The sequence below is a fragment of the Limulus polyphemus genome, unplaced genomic scaffold, assembly GCF_000517525.1.
Source record: "Limulus polyphemus unplaced genomic scaffold, Limulus_polyphemus-2.1.2 Scaffold613, whole genome shotgun sequence".
Lineage (NCBI taxonomy): Eukaryota > Metazoa > Arthropoda > Merostomata > Xiphosura > Limulidae > Limulus > Limulus polyphemus.
In genome coordinates, this window is record NW_013666223.1 from 196,109 (window position 1) to 211,284 (window position 15,176).

Here is a 15,176-nt window from a genome sequence, read left to right on the forward strand (position 1 = left end):
GGCATATAGTTACTGGGAGAATTTTATCACCTTTCTTGAGAAGAGGAGTTACATTAGCTTACTTCCAATCCTCTGATACCTGGATACTATTTCAGGATTTACTTTCTTTGACTGTATGGTTTCAATATACAATGTTCTAGACGAAGTTTAACCTCAGTACCTCTGACTTCTTGATATGTATAATAACATTCCCGACATAGTTCAGTTTTACAACCTTTGACTATATGATATATACAATGTTCCCGGCGAAGTTCAACCTCAATACCTTTATTATATAATAACGTTCTCTGGCTGTATGGAATATATAAAAACAACCCGTCATAGTCCAGTTTTACTTCTTTTGTGTGTGTGTGACAACGTTTCTAATGCAGTTCAACCTTACTACCTCTGAATCTATAACAAATTTAAAAAAGAGATTTGTAGTTGTTGTTGTTGTTTTCACTTTGGTAATATTTGTAATTTTAGTTTAGTTTAACATTAGCCCACTTAGAATTCAACGTGTATGTTACTGTTCACATAACTTTATATAATAATCTTATTCATCACAAAAACAATGATGCTTAGTTGTAATCAAAGAACAAAATATTACCGTTGACAGTATGGACTGCTTGGCAAACCAATACAAATGAATACCGAAAGAAAGCCACCTTATTTGGGATTCTCTGGATAAATAAAACTTCACACCTCATTTTTTATTTGTAACTTTCAAGTTTCAGCTTCCATAAACATAAGAAAGTCAAAGTGTAGACTTAGAATAATCACACATGACTTCGAACTCGACTCTCTATCATGTTATCACTTTAAAGGTATGTTCTAGCCATTAACTTGTGCCCTTCTATAAGAGGATTTTAACAATGAAAGTTTTAGCAGTTAGACTTTTTACTCTTTACATTATAATTTTGTACATAAAATCCGGTTTTATTATTATTGTTTATTTTTTATTTTTTACCAAATCAACTAAGATCCATCATCAAAACTTCGTATGTTATCATCCTTTGTTGTTTTTTCTGGATTTTTTTTTCACTTGTGAATAATACACTTTGTTTCTCATGTGCTTTAATATCATATACTTAAAATATTGTACTCGATAAAAGAAATAGAACTTAATGCAGTAGATCTGTAAACTGTCCACTTTAACTTTCAGCTGGTATACAATGGAGATAGATGAAATAATAAAAACTAAGCTATTTTAACAATGTTTTGAATAACAACTACAGATAATATTTTACTAGAGTCCCTGCTTATTTCTTGTTTGAATCTTACATTATGATGTTTCTCAACCATCGCGTCTAAAACTGTTATCGCAAAGCCTGTGAAATGGAACGTAAAGACTAGCTTTTGACAAGTGTTGAAAAATTGAATCTGTGCTAATGGACGGGACTCTTACAACAAAGTATAAATTTTAATGTTGGCATATTTTAAGGAAGTTGGATTTAAAATACCTTATATTCCTTTATTATTATTACCCATAGTTTTTGAAAAATCTAACAAAGTGTTCTCACTAGTTCAAGCTTGCATAAAGTAATGATACACCTATCAGTTGTTGGGCAAATGACAGTCCAAAAGTCATATAGTTGCTAGGCCTTACAAACAACGCTTAAACAAGGTGAGAAATATACCCATTCTAAAAGTTAACAAAGCACCGAATTCTCAAGAGCTGGCTTTCATTTCTCAAACTAGTGACGAGTACAAACAAAATAAACTTCGACGAAAAGTAACTGTGTAATAAATTTTCTGCTTCAGCTCACATGAATATATTACTCACAAACTTTGCAATAAAATTAAAAGAGCTATTAAACTAATGAAACTCCATCTTCATTTCGTTCACGAGAAATAAAACGGAAATTTAGCCCCTCTGAATGGTTTTTCTGGTCATGCTTAGAAAAATAAGAAGAAATGCTACTTAGGTTTCGAAGATAAAAACAGTCTATAATATATTTCTCTAACAGTAATAATATCAAACATACTTTAATCTATCATCAGCCAACAATTAATAACCAGAGTGAACTGTAACACTTTTACTCGGACTTGGTTTTCTTAACCAACTGACATATACATCTGCTTTGTCTGATTGTCTGAAATGCATAACCTGGTATTGTCGGGTTATTCCAAAGACTGTTGGCTCAGTGGTGTCACTTAAGAGTGGGGCGGGGGCGACAAAAGCTGCTTCTCTCCTCAAACTTATGAAGGGCTCAAAATGATAGTTTCTGTGGACATTTCTAATCAAGCCGGATTAAATACGTATACACAAATCACGACACAGCATAGCCCCTCTCATCAGAATTGGCGGTCACGCAAGGTCTGTCTTTCTTGACTTCTGTGAAGCGACGCTCCTGTGTAGACGTTTATACAAATTCAAGCTGTACATTTTGATTTAGATTTCAATTAATACCTTGTATGAGAATTTAAATGTTTATGGCTCAATGAATCTATAATGTGTTTTACTTAATATTATCTTGTTGGTGTGGATTGATTAAAACGATACGTAATTGTTATGATACTCCATACATAGCTAAGCAGAACTAGACACTGATCAGGTCTAAAATATTTACTTTTATGAAGAAAGCTTTCTCTAAATTATCTTGTTCAACAAGCAGAATACTACCAAAGTCGATATTGATCATCTAAATTATTCTTTATCTTTTGTCTGTATGCGTGTGTGAGGAAATCACTCAACACTTTCCACATAAACTTTCTAAACGTTGTAGGCGTGAGAGAGCGGCCACGTGACCACCTACGTCTGATCTGTGGAACCTATAAAATGGTTGTTAGGAATACTTGATATAAGATTCCTTCGAAGCTTCTTGAAGTTCCTTAAAGTACTACGTTAACTTGGTGTGATAGGTAAGAAGAACTTCCACAGTTTCATTAAAATAGTACTGTGTGAAATACATGTGGAAATTTACGTACCTATGTCCTTTTAGCCATTGCTTTTAGATAACATTTTCTAAGGTATAAATCTCTAGAGCTAACCGTAAATGTTTCTCTTTACATCTATGAAAAAGTACAGCAAAGCAGTAATATATTGTTAAACTGTTGCACTTAGTATTTTTTTTTTGTAATATCTTTAAACCTAGAAAGTACTTATTCATTCGTTACTGTTTTCGAAAGTCATGGATCCAGCAATGGAAAGATCTTAGTAAACTGACAACAAGCTGAAATACTTTTATTAATATTTGAGGGAAATATGAAACGTATCTAGCTATGGAACATTTGACAATTCGTTATTTTCCTCGAAATTTGGAATCCTATTAATTGTCATAATCTCATAATCTGAAAACTGTAACAGCTTTACTGTATACAAAATGTTCAGGTAATTTTAATTGACTCATAACTCCAGATTCTGTTAATTGTTTACACCTCATATTTTGTTACCTACTAGTACCTAATAAAATTCAGTAAAGGTGTAAGTTGATATCTTTAAAAAATCTCATTGCCGTTAGTAACTGTGTAAAAACATTAGATTATATTATTTACTTACTCTCCAAAAATTCAAATAATTTCAGTTGCTTTAAACTTTAGATTATAATAATTGTTTCACAGTCTAAAGTTATATCTTGGTTGCAACGAAACAAGTTAAAGTTCAGTTAGCAGTAACTGTTGTTTGTCTACAAATATAGATTCTTTTTATAACTTTATAATTCAAGATTCTAGTATTGTCAAGACTAATTGAAAACGTCAGTTCTCGTTAGTGGCTATAGTTATCTGAACATTAAGGTTATTTTCCTTTCTTTACTGCCTACAATTTCAGATATTTCTAGCAACGAGACGAACTGAAACTTCAGAATTTCGTTTGTTTTGTGAACAAAATTCGGGTATTTTTATTACACTGCTGTCTAAATTTCGAAATTATAAAAGTACCAAGACCAACTGAATACTTTAATTTTCGTTTATCTTACTGAAGCATATAAAAATTCACATTATTTCTAAAGTTCTATAGTTTAAGGTGGTGTCAAGTTCAGTTTCCTAAAGTATATTTTTTCTAAAAATCCAGTTTCTCTTAATACTTAACTATATCTAGTTGCAGCTCCTGGAAACATTAAGAATAGTTAGAAACATTAGGGCTCTTAGTGGTTCAGCGATAAGTTTATGGACTTCCAACACGTAAATCCAGAACACAGATAGCTTATTTTGTAGAACACCAACAGAAACTTCAGTTTAAATTAGTTCTTAACTGTCTGAAAATGGAAATTATCTTGCTTAATACACTCTTTAAACTTTCAAGACTTTATAGCGTCAGAACTAGTGAAATCTTCTAATATTTTTAGCTGCTAGTTGTCTGAGAATTAAAATACTGTAATTACTGTTTAATGTTTCGTTTTTTGGAAGTCTCGGCACCTTCCATAAACTTCAGTTATCTATCGTTACTGTATATGTAAAATCAGTTTTATTAATACTTTTCTACCTAAAGTTTCAGAGTGATGGCATGGAAATTAGTTGAAAACTTCAGTTTACATTATATTTGACTTGTTTGAAAATTTCAGATTGTGTTAACTACTTTAGTGCTAAAACTACATTTCCTGGTACTCTGAACAACAAAGGCGAACGAGGCAGGGAGACTGTGAGGCAGACCCCCCCCCCCCCTAGCTTGCAATGTATATGGCCATTCGGACACATTTTTAGTTTTCATTCGGGAAAAATTAGAAGCAGAAAATATAGTTAGTCGGGCAATTTTTACCTTTATTGTGGAAAAACTGGTAGCAGAATGTCTTTCTTACCCGTAACCTCATTCGGGCAAAAATTGTACAGCCTTCCCTCTGAAAAATCCCCCGTAGGCCTATGGTGAACAACAGTTGAACATTTCCTGATACTTTGAACAAGAGTTGAAAACTTCAATTCCCTTTAGTTGCTAGCGGTCTGGAAATTAAAACTCTTTAACTGCTTTCTTGTTTATGGTTTTAGAACCAGGTAGCGTAAGCGTAGAGGCACTACCTGAAAACATTAAATGCTTTTAGTTAATTTTTTTCTATTTTCAAATAATATTATTTTAATTACTTTAATGTGAAATTTACGACTCCTTTTGTTATTGAAACTAGCTGAAAATATCATATCTCTTCAGTTGCTCTTTATCTGAGAATTCAGAATCTGTAATTACTCTGTCTAATGTTCCCAATCTTTACAACCTCCAAACTAACTGGTGCATCAGTTTTCATGACTAACTAGCTGTATAGGGCGTGGATTGGTTCTGGGGTAAAGCTTTGAATTTCGGAGCTGGCGAGGTGAGTTCCAATCCGTGTAACCACAAGATATTCCATGCACTTTAAACACTTTGCAGGTTTTGCTAATTGCTTTACTGTCCAAAGTTCAAGACCCCAGTAGTCTCGAGACTAGTTGGAAACATCACTTTTCATTGCTTGCTAGCTGTACAAACTACAGCTTCTATTAATTATACTTTACTGTCTAAAATTTCAGACCACAGCATATTCGATACTAGTGGAAACATCACTTATCATGACTTGTTAGCTGTATAAATTACTGGTTCTGTTAATTACTTTACTGTGTAAAGTTTCAGACCCATATGGCCTCAAGACCAGTTGGTAACATAAGTTTCTATTACTTGCTAACTGAGTAAATTAGAGGATCTGGTAATTACTTTACTGTCGCAAGCGCAGATTTTGAAATCTTCGGAACTATCTAAAAACTTCAACTACTGTTAATCACTAATTATTTTGAAGTTCGGATACTCTTGATTACTTCAATTAGATGGATCTAGAAAGCTTCTATTATTTTTTATTTTTCTCCTATGTGGCTAATATCCTATTATTCCAATTTATCGTATATTTTAATTTTCTGGTATAATAGGTTATTACAAACAGTTCGGTACTACCGATTCTTGTGTGTCTATTATGTTCCTGAATTATAATTTTTGTTTCTCCAATTGATTGAAATCTCCTTTCACAAGAGATGTAAATAACATTTTTCCTCTCTATTTGGTCTTTAAGTGGTTTGGTGTGTACTAACTGCGATAGAATTTTGCTGTGATTTCTGTACACACAGTGTTCAGTAACATCTTTATGGAACATTTGGAAGTCAACGCTCTCGAAACAGCCATTCTACGCCCCAAGATTTGACTAAGGTATGTTGACGACACATTCGTAATTCTAGTACACACTATAGATAAAATTCAATAAATCAAAAACAGATAACATCCAGCGATACATTTCAAAATAGAAATACAAAAATATAAGAATCTCCCATTCCTTGACGTGATGGTTACCAAGTCAGACAACTCATATACTACACGAGCGTACAGATAATCCACAGTAACTGGTAAATACCTCGACTACAAATAAAATCAACTCAACATAGTAAAGACAGATGTCATAGACTGCATAGTTTCCAGGAAGAACATGATTTATAATACCAAGTTAAGAAGGAAGAAAAACTCGTCACTACAACCTGCCTTATCAATGGATACCCAGAGCACTTGATGAAGATCATAAACACCAAGAATAAATAGGAAAACCACTACAAACACACAGCCACATTCCTTGTGTTGAAGTTCTCTCTGAATACGTAAAGAGAGTATTTAGACGACATGAAGTCATAACATTATTCAGAAGCCATAACACAATGCCATCATAGTTATTACCTATCAAATCACCTATGGAGATGAAAAGCACCATTTAATGCATCCTCTGTGATTGTGGATGCCAACACAATGGAGAAAAAATACAATGAAATTATAATTTGGGAACAAAACATACAAATAAAACCCAGTAGTACCGATCTATCTTCAATAGCCCATCAAGCCAAAGAAAAAAACCCATACGATAAATTGGAATACTAATAAAATAATGGGATATGAACCACACATGAGAAAAGGAAAGATAAAAGAAGCCTTTTGCATCCACCTTACTGATAATACACTCAGTTAACTTAGTACAGAAATCAGCATACCATTTCAATACTTAGTTCATTCAAATTCTAATTGTAGTAGATAATAATTCTAGTAGATAATATTCCAGACTCCCAACAAAAAGACTTAACATCGAATACCGACTAATACAGTCGTTAGTGGCTAGTTGTATAAAAATAAATGGTTACTAATAAAGAATTAAATTTAGGTAATCGTATGTGCTACTAACCATGACAACAATTGTAATCCGATCGTCACAACTTCATCACTAGCACTTAAATCCTGAGCCATAAAACGCACTATGATTGTTGGTAACTTAACAAGAATTCCCTATTTTTAACAATTTTGTCGATTTGGCTATTTCTTAAGAAATTATTTGAATTTAAATCAAATGGTTATTTTAAAAATACCATAAAAATGTTTTTGGATTTGAAAACTCCCTATTCCATTTATTATCTCTAAGGTTTATAATATTTTAGGAAAACAGTGAGAGAATCAGTTTTGCCTAGACACGTAATAAAAAACCTAAAAAGTCTGTTAAAAACCGTTTGCTGAAGTCAGTATTTAAACTTTGTTAATACTTGCAAAAAACTGTTTTCGCTTATTTTAGATTTTAACAAGTAATACATCAAAGAGGTGTAATGAATAGTGTTAAATGACAACGTAAACCACCTTGAAGAACCGAGGGACGGGAAAGGTTCCACTGTATGGGTCCCCCGGTGGTTAATTTACCACTTTACAACGCTAAAATCCGGGGTTCTATTCCCTGCGGTGGGCGCAGCAGATAGCCCAATGTGGCTTTGCTATAAGATAAACAACCAAACTGCTGTATGGAACTCTTAAGGGCTACTTTAGTGGAAGAAGGTGAAAATGGTATTGTAACAGGGCATTTTATTGATAAACATGTTTTAGCAGAATTTTACCCCCCCCCCTTTCACTTCTAAGACAGAGTTAAAATTCTACGGGCTACTTTAGTGGAAGAAGGTGAAAATGGTATTGTAACAGGGCATTTTATTGATAAACATGTTTTAGCAGAATTTTACCCCCCCTTTCACTTCTAAGACAGAGTTAAAATTCTACGGGCTACTTTAGTGGAAGAAGGTGAAAATGGTATTGTAACAGAGCATTTTATTGATAAACATGTTTTAGCAGAATTTTACCCCCCTTTCACTTCTAAGACAGAGTTAAAATTCTACGGGCTACTTTAGTGGAAGAAGGTGAAAATGGTATTGTAACAGGGCATTTTATTGATAAACATGTTTTAGCAGAATTTTACCACCCTTTCACTTCTAAGACAGAGTTGAAATTCTACATGTGTTTTATAAAAAATATAAGGCATACATTCTTTCTTCTGAGTTAATTACCCGTCCATTAACAGGGATAGAAGACGGCCCTTGTGAATTCTTGTTTTCCTGTTCAGATTTTGGCTTGTTATTTTTCAATTGTAGAAACGTATATTCTAAATGAAAAATAAAAACTTTAAGTTACATTTTTATAGTGTTCTTTTATACAAGACTATGTAATTTTGAAAGTATTGTTTATAAACTTTATTGTATTCCTCACGAGGTACTCTATAACAATGTCATTAAATTCCATCGTTTGAACGTGTCCAATCCTAAGATCACAGAAGGAGACTTGTTGAATTTAATGTCATGAACAGTTTAAAGTGGAAATTTTTATTTTAAGTGATTTAACTGTGACGTATCAACCTATAGGAGTGGATCATCTTCAGGTAATGTATGATTAACAACTTCAAGTTGTAACTGTTGCTCTTAGCAATGGGCGTGTTATCGTTATAAGTATTTACCATTGGTGGCAATGATTTGTTTCTTTTCTTTGTTGTTAAGCGCAAGCTACACGATGGGCTATCTGTGCCCTACCCATCGCAGGTATCTAAATCCGATATTTACTTTATAAACCCACAGACAGACCACTGAGCCACCTGAGAAGGATGCAGGTGGCAATATATTAGTTACAAAAGACATAAATGTAAAAATACGTAAATATAAAAATATAGTGAAGGATTATGTGGATTATAATTAATAAAGATAGAGAAAAGTTCCTGGATATTTTTGATCGGTGAAATTCCTGCAGTTTTCTCCTGTTTCGATCACTTTCACTTCATAGAAATGTAATTCTTTTCACATATGCAGTGTTTGATTTCTTTTAAATTTTAAAAACATAGGACGGTCCTTTAAAGTGTTCTTTTATTCTTGTGTTCATTTCTCTTGTAAGTTCTCCTAAATAAAATCTTTCACACGTGTCACATTAAATTTCATATATTATTCCTTTGGTTTCCTTTTATTCGGGATACTTTCTTCGAATAATGTTTTCTATTATTATTCCCATGTTTTGTATGATTATGAGTTGACGTATTGAGCTGATATTAATATTGTGCTTTCTGATGAGACGTTTCCATGTCCCGACAAGGTTATCGCTAGCACGTTCAATAAAAGGGGTGGTAACCATATTTTTATTAATGAAAATCTAACATATTCAGATCAATTCACTACTTAAATTAATAGGAGTGCGTATTTCAAGTGTGATTTGTTTTATAAGTTTCACAGTTTCAAGGTTTGGCCGTGGTTGGTTTGCAGATTTCAGTCTAAACACTGTTCAGAGTGTTTTAATTTACTGTAGAGATAGGTGTAAAATCTAGTTAATTTCCTGGTTGTATGAACATTTAACAATTCATGTGGAAATTTTCTTCATCATCAATAGTGAAATGGATGTTAGGGTTAATGTTATTAATATGATTTGTAAACATTGTTTCTCAAGGTAAGAGTTAAAATCATATAAAACATCCTCAACATGCTTCTTCCATTTACAGAAGTGTGTGTGTATGTCTGTATTGAAGGCACTCCTCTCTAGCTGAATTAGGAAAACATTGATTGGTTAATGAGCTAAATAAAGTTCCATTCAAACAGAGTTTATCAATTTGGCAGTACGTTGAGTCATTGAATTGAAAACGAAACTTTGTTTCAAAGTCAATTAATGTCATTAAATTTGAAGAAGGTGTGGTAATCCTTCGTCTAGTCATGAATGATAGTTTCGATGATTGCTCTATGGCTTAATTTCTTCAAGGATTGGAGAAAATTAGACGTATTTCTGATTGTGTTTTTATAGGTGTTTTATAGATGAAGTAATAAAATAAAATAAAAGAGCGCGAAAATTGTAGTTGGAGGCGGAATAAATAGACATTATGAAACGGCAAACTATAAGTTGTGATGTTCTACAGTGTAATCAGTTATTTAAGTGTTGATTAATATACTAGTCATTTTCTAATTTTTATAAAACACGCTTCATCTGCTTCTCATATACTGAATTTGAGTTTTCATCCACTCTTGTGTATTTTCTCGAGTCACTTTAACCTTCTTTCATTCATGCAATGTATAAACTCTTGCTGAGTATGCCGTGGACTGTTTTTACTTCCTTTTTCAGATCTTGTAATTATTACGTTTATTAAGTTCACTAATACATTCGATTATTTATTGTTTAAATTTGGGTTAATCTTGATTAAAATTATTTGTGAATGAGCTGAAAGTTCTTCAATAAAGGTTTTCATAGGACCTGTTTTTGGTTTAAATGGCGATATGTTATTCGATTTCAAAGGGAATATGTTTTTTAAATTTATTGTTGCTTTTCAAAGTTTGTACTATCAGCTAATTGTTCTGAGCCACATACTACGGTCGCTAGTGTATTAGAAGAAGGCACAAGGTGAAACGTCGAAGAAAGAAACGTTTTTCATTGAAAAAAAAGACTGTTTGTTTTTTCTTTTTAAAGTGTTTACACGTTAGACTGCACTATTCAATTTTAATTTTATCATCGACACTAGTTAAAAGCATCACATTGTTTAGTTACTAGCTGTCTAAAACTTCGGGTGTTGCTACTTACGTAATTATCTAAGCTTGATAACATTTGTTGGTGTCTTCTTTACAAATGTATGATCTGGAAATAAATGTTATAGGCATGATTTATTTATTGTCTCCACATTAAAGAACTGTTTATAGCCTGATAATACTTAATGAACATGAAAGCTTCATAATCTGGTAGCTCATAGATTGTGTTCTGTTTTATTTTGTTTTTACGTTATGAATCCTTACTGGTTAAAAAAAATCGATTAAGTTAAATGTTTGAAGCTAGAGTTTTGTTTACTGTTTTTATTCTATCTGCGTTGTAGCGTTGTAACTAGACTGTTTCTATATCTAAGATTTTGTAGAATTTGATTATCAGGATTTTATAAAAAAAAAAATAAATATCATGAGAAAACCAAAATTCAAGTTCTTTGAAAAATGTTAGTAATACTTTTGGACATTCTTCCAAACGAACCTGAAACTACTTTTATTTCTCTACCTCCTGGGTAGTTTCTAAGTGGCTCCATGGCCTCATTTGAAGCATATATTGGAGAATCATAATGGAACATAACATTTATGTCTTAACTCGAATGAATTATGGTACCCACCAGGAGATTTGACACACAATGGCTTTGGTTACCTCTTGTGAAAGCCAGCTAACGGCAGACACCACGGTATAGGACTTGTAAGTAAGAACCCCCCTCTACGTTTAAGTAAACTTACATCAAAAACCATGTGATGCAACCACAATCTTTAATCATTTTCGAACCAGGTTTAGTCACATGGAACAGAAGTAAAGTGAAAAAATCGAATCACGTGTAAAAACAAATGGCATGTGCTGTGCAGGTGGGTTCTTTTTTTTATTATTATTATTAAAGGACTTGTGTTGAGCTTTTAGCCGATTTATTAAGCAAAAAAAGTATAGACCCAAAAACCAACTAAAATCTAGAATAATACTTGTAACTTGCTACTAAAAACATGATGTCCAAGAAGTATTAACGCAATTAGACTAGGTCTTCTCTACTTTCAAACATTTGTTAACCTAATGAACTACTTGCATCGTATTGAAACCGTTAATGTTCAGAACGTAACCTTAGATAATATACACATTGGAGTTAATCTTCAATACTGAAGGTTGGTTCCAAGTTCATGTTTTATGATAACAATACTAAGTGATACAAACCAGCAGAACATTTAGAAACATTTATACTTTACAGTGACAATGAACATTCCTTCTCTTTCCAGACAAACAAGATGACTTTCACTTTTCAGCTGTTCTTCATTTTTATTGCTGTTAGTCGTTGCTGCTAGAACAGTTAACAGCAGGTATCTACCTAAATCGGTAAGTTTAAAACTACGTTGCTATTTTGGAAAGACTAATATTGTTGGTATACTAAAAAACTGAGCTCGTATATATATGTATATATTGTTCTAACGTTTAGAAATGTAGCTATTTATTGTACAACAAACAATCTGTCAATACTATTGATAATGATTCGAAAGTGTCTGATGTTCATAAATTGTTTATTGATACATTTGGTAAAGTATTAAAGTGTTCTAACAATATTTGTATGTGATGTTTTAAATTTTTTTATTAAACATACGTTTTTCAATACTCGTTGTTAGTTTCACGAGTTAAGATGAGATGAAATGCCATTTACACAGAGTTTAATCCATGTAATGGCAATTGCATATTATTTGAGTCAGCATCATATGAGGGACGAAAACCTCGTATCTTTAAAATGATACTTGTATAGTGGTCATGTCAAACCCACGTGACGGAGCCACAACATAGGCCCAGCATGGCCAGGTGGTTAGGACGTTCGACCCGCAATCTGAGGGTCGCGGGTTCGAATCCCCGTCACAACAAACATGCTCGCCTTTTCAGCCGTGGGGGCATTATCATGTGACGGTCAATCCCACTATTCGTTGGTAAAAGAGTAGCCCAAGAGTTGGCGGTGGGTGGTAATGACTAGCTGCCTTCCCTCTAGAAAGTATCTATCAGAAACCGAATACTCTTCTATACTATTTATTTGGAACGAGTAAAAACTGGATATTTCAAAACTTAACTTTAATAGTTGCTGTCCGAATCAAATGACCAGTAGAATCCGCACAACTTCAGAAATATTTTGGGTTGTATCTGGATCTCATTTCCGATATGTACGCATACAGAGATATATAATTTATTGTTAAACTAGCTGGAGTATCCATCCCCTGGTCGGAAGTTATGTAAATTCATGATTAATGAAAGATTAGCTTAGGACATGAAAAGTTGCTTCCCTTATACGTAATTCTAAAAAACGCCCTTTAAAACTGCAAAACACAAAATGTGAAACCGGAAGTTTGCATGTACATCCGCAACGACCTAATAAACCTCCACACCGATTTTGGTAAAGATCCATCCACACCCTGCGAAGTAGTTACTTGGACATGCAACAAACAACAAACAGTACTATTATATATAAACCGTTGCGTAAAATTTACGTTTTACCTATTATTTAAGTCTGATAGATTACAATTTAACTGACAATAAAATTTTGTTTCAAATCCATTAACTATATTTTGAGAGTTGTTCCAACTTACAATACGATAAATATAATTAAAGTTTTTCTTGATTAAAATGGTCTTAAACATGTCTCTTTGTGTCTGCACACAAGTCTAAGACGTTAGAGTTTGATCAAGTGTCACTGAAGTGACATTTTGGTAACAGTTTCAAAGCACGATATTTTGAGACACAGTTTCTGAACCTACGCAAATATTAGCCGATAAAGTAGATAAATTAACACAGAAGAGGCCATTCTGTACAATTTTAAAAGCAGCATATCTCCGTAGATACGTACATTAGAAATACAACATTTCATACCCCACTTTTTGCACCTGAACAGGTAACACAGATAACAGGCCCTGCATCGAGTATATTTTACTCCCCTCCACACACACGTATATAAACGGCCCAGTTTATTAATGTTACTCAAGTAAAATATTACATTGCCTTACACATAAATAAAACATTGTTTCCCGATTTTTTGTGTAATAATACAGCGTGGGGTGGGTGGTTTGGGGACCTCTAGCTGTTGGCTCGTCAGCTGTGTTTACAGGTGAGCAGTTCACAAGTTGAGACTGTGTATCAGACAGAACCCTGAGGGTGTTAATTTTATAAATCTCTTGAGTGGCCTTTTCATCAGTGGGGTCTGAATTGGGTCAGTTCGGTCCCTGGGACAACTGTCTTGAGAGCCTTACCTTTATGTAGTCACTGATGTACCAGACGAATACGTTGGTCTAACACCGCAGAAGAAAAGATCTAACATTTTGGAAAGTTGATTCTTTATAACATGTCACTTACCTCCTAAACAGGTAAGAGACAATGGCGTACGTCTAGCCCCAGAAAAGAGACCTTTCTGTAATGCTTTCACGGGCTGCGGAATGAAGAGGTCATCAGACGCACTTGTGGACATACAAGGCGAGCCTGACATGTCCAGTCTCAGTAGAAAGATCATGGCTGAGGCTCGACTCTGGGAACTGCTACAACAAAGAGTACTTGACAATGCTGCCACAGTTGGTCTGAACGATGACGTAAGAAACAAATTATTTCAGAGTTTATGCTTGGTTGGTTTTTCTCATACTAACTAGAATTGTGTATATTTTTGAAAGCATTTAGCAAGTATTGTTTAGTAAATGGAATGTCTTCTATATATCTGTATACGATAAAAAGGATAAAACTACTTAGAAGTGCTATTCATACCTTGAGTTACAGTACCGGAACTATTATAAACAGCGAGAATAAAACTAAAAATAAATGTGAAGCCCAATCTATCATTGGATTTACCACTGGTCGCTGAGTTATATTCTAAACGATATAACTCAGTAACGAGGGGTAAACCGAACGGTAGATTTGACTTTATTTTCATTTTTTACTATGTTAATCAGCTTGTCTGATGAATGATTTAGAAGAATAAATTAGTAGCATCATGTTGCACATTTCTCGAACCGTATATAAACAGAGGTTTACTGCGATGTGTAAAAGCAAACTAAAAACTTCATACATAAGAAAGTGAGAAGAAAACTACTTAGAAGTATGTTTACGGGTAAAGCTAAACTAATATAACTCTAAACACATTAAGGGTGAAAGTATCTACACGTTAGACGTACGTGTAGAGCTACCACAATTATGTTTACAGTGAGAATAAAACTACTTAGAAGTATGCTTTACGGGTAAAGCTAAACTAATATAACTCTAAACACATTAAGGGTGAAAGTATCTACACGTTAGACGTACGTGTAGAGCTACCACGATTATGTTTACAGTGAGAATAAAACTACTTAGAAGTATGCTTTACGGGTAAAACTATACTAATATAACTCTAAACACATTAAGGGTGAAAGTATCTACACGTTAGACGTACGTGTAGAGCTACCACGATTATGTTTACAGTGAGAATAAAACTAAGCTTTATAGCATGTTA

The 15,176-nt window shown here is 33.4% G+C and overlaps 1 long non-coding RNA gene across 1 annotated transcript; it reads left to right on the forward strand.

The window, feature by feature from the left end:
- The first annotated feature begins 2,758 nt into the window (after window positions 1–2,758).
- LOC111085775 lies at window positions 2,759–14,120 on the forward strand. Its single transcript, XR_002610574.1, has 3 exons — window positions 2,759–2,844; window positions 11,959–12,055; window positions 14,068–14,120. It is a non-coding gene; the product is annotated as an uncharacterized LOC111085775 (long non-coding RNA).
- The last annotated feature ends 1,056 nt before the right edge of the window (window positions 14,121–15,176 follow it).